Source organism: Cynoglossus semilaevis, chromosome 4 (genome assembly GCF_000523025.1).
Source record: "Cynoglossus semilaevis isolate Cse_v1.0 chromosome 4, Cse_v1.0, whole genome shotgun sequence".
Classification (NCBI taxonomy): Eukaryota; Metazoa; Chordata; class Actinopteri; order Pleuronectiformes; family Cynoglossidae; genus Cynoglossus; species Cynoglossus semilaevis.
Window position 1 is genome coordinate 658,461 of NC_024310.1, and position 2,033 is coordinate 660,493.

At 49.1% G+C, this 2,033-nt stretch overlaps 1 long non-coding RNA gene across 2 annotated transcripts in view; it reads right to left on the reverse strand.

The window, feature by feature from the left end:
• Positions 1-2,033, reverse strand: part of LOC103377578 (uncharacterized) — a 28,888-nt gene that overhangs the window by 19,365 nt on the left and 7,490 nt on the right. The window contains exon 1 of one of the 2 annotated variants that reach the window (XR_001759936.2): positions 1,572-1,947. The exons of the other annotated variant lie outside the window; for it this stretch is intronic. This is a non-coding gene — a long non-coding RNA (uncharacterized LOC103377578). Of the gene's footprint in view, positions 1-1,571; positions 1,948-2,033 lie in introns of those variants that run through there. 2 annotated transcript variants of the gene reach the window in all.

Sequence of the window (2,033 nt, forward strand, 5' to 3'; positions counted from 1 at the left end):
CGCCTCCATGTTTGGGTTTTTTCCTTTGGTGTAAAGTTTGACTCAACTGCCTCTGCTGGGGTTTCCACAGACGGCCCAGCTGTGATTGGTCAGCAGTCACCTGACCAATCACAGTGGAGCTTAGTCTGTCACCAACCAAAAGTGACATTAACTCTGAAGATTCTCTTGTTTCTCGGATGACCCTTTGACCTTTGACCTCTAACCCTCCACGTAATCCTCACGATGAACATTCAACACACGGTCATTTTAATTCCATCAAAGTTTCCCGGTGTTGGAGTGGAGGTTGTAGTGAGTCCCGGGTTCCTGCCGGTCCAGAAGGATTTCAGTTCTGTTTGAAACTTTTAAGAGCCGAAGCGTCTCCCTGTGTGACTGCCAACTAGTGGTCGTTATGGTTGTGGCGAGGGTTAGCATGTCTTCCAGGGATAACCACACAAAACGAACACACGAACCATTCCTTTCTGGTTCTGGTTTGTACGTGCTGTGTTCGAGTTGTTTAACAAATGATCTACAGGCCGTCCTCCTGGTGATGATGTCATCCTGGCGCTAACACAGCACCGCTCTGCAGCCCAGAAATCCTCCGAAGCCTGAGCTCCAGAAACAGTCTGAGGAAATTCAGAAGAGGGAGAAGGTCGACTCTGGACGACAGACTAGAAACAACCACTGTCTACAAATCCATTTTTAACAGAAATCAACCACAAACATCACAGAGTTCCACGGACGTCTGCTTGGAGGACAGGACCCAGTCAGGAAGTGTCTCCTCAGATGTTGAAGGTGTGCATGGGAGAGCTCCCAGAATGCCGCGCTGCACTAGCTGCGAGCTCCCCCGACTCCCTGGAAACGCCCTGCTCCAGTGACCCGTCACACCTCAGAGCATGTGCACATGTATGAATCGCAATTAGTCATGACACCGTGGAGCAAACCACAATAAGACGACGGTGACGTTGAGCTGCTCCGAGGCACGTTGCCAAGGTTACAGGAGAAAAGAACCGACAACAAACAATAACTAAACATTCCACACACAATGATGGAACCACGCCGCCGCCGCCGCCGCAGCCGACTCTCATGGTTCTAGAGTTTCACTGCTGGTAGAACAGTGAGGTTCTGTGGAGTCGACTGAAATAATCCTCATCAAACACATCATCTAAACCTGGTCTGATGACAAACACAGCCTGGAAATGAAAGGGCTGTGGCCCACATGGTGTCAGAAATGAAAGGGCTGCGGCCCACATGGTGTCAGAGCGGGAAATGCTTTTGCCTTGTAGTAAGATGGTTACTGGTTCAATCCCCTGTAGTAACTGTTGACTCATTCTGTCAGACGTTAGCATGTTGACAGGGGTGAATATATATTGACTCATATCCTGTAAACGTAGACATATATGTTGTTGTACTGGTTAAACGGAGAAAGCTGTACGACCTGTTGGTCACTACTTCACACCAGAGAATTATATTTACATGTATGTGTAAATATATACGGCGACAAACACACGAGCAGAGTGTGTGTCACGACAGACACAAGTATTAACAGTATCATGGGAGTGTGAGTGAAACCTGGCAGCCGGTCTGAAACACACCTTCGTCATTTCTCTGCACTGATTGTTTTCACTGATCACATGTGACTGAACCACACTGGTCTGATCACCTGGTCCGATCACCTGGTCCGATCACCTGGTCTTCAAGTCAACACTATCAGACAGCAGAAACATGTAAAGACAAATGCAGTTCATCAGTCGAAGGTAAACCTGACCTGAGATCCCAACAGATGATATGGGGTTTTTTAATGGTTTTTTAAGCACCCCCCAGTGGTCGACTCACTCCCCAGATGTCGACCACTGGGGGGTGGTGAAGGTCAGGTACTCACTGCTGCAGTGAGACAGTAGGACTGCAGAGGGAACAGGAGTCTGCAGTGACTGCACTGGGCTGGAATGCAGGCCTGCTGTGGCTAGTTAGCAATCCAGAGCTAAGCAGCAGCAGTAACAGCAGCAGCAGCAGCAGCAGCAGCAGTAACAGCAGCAGCAGCAGTAACAGCAGCAGCA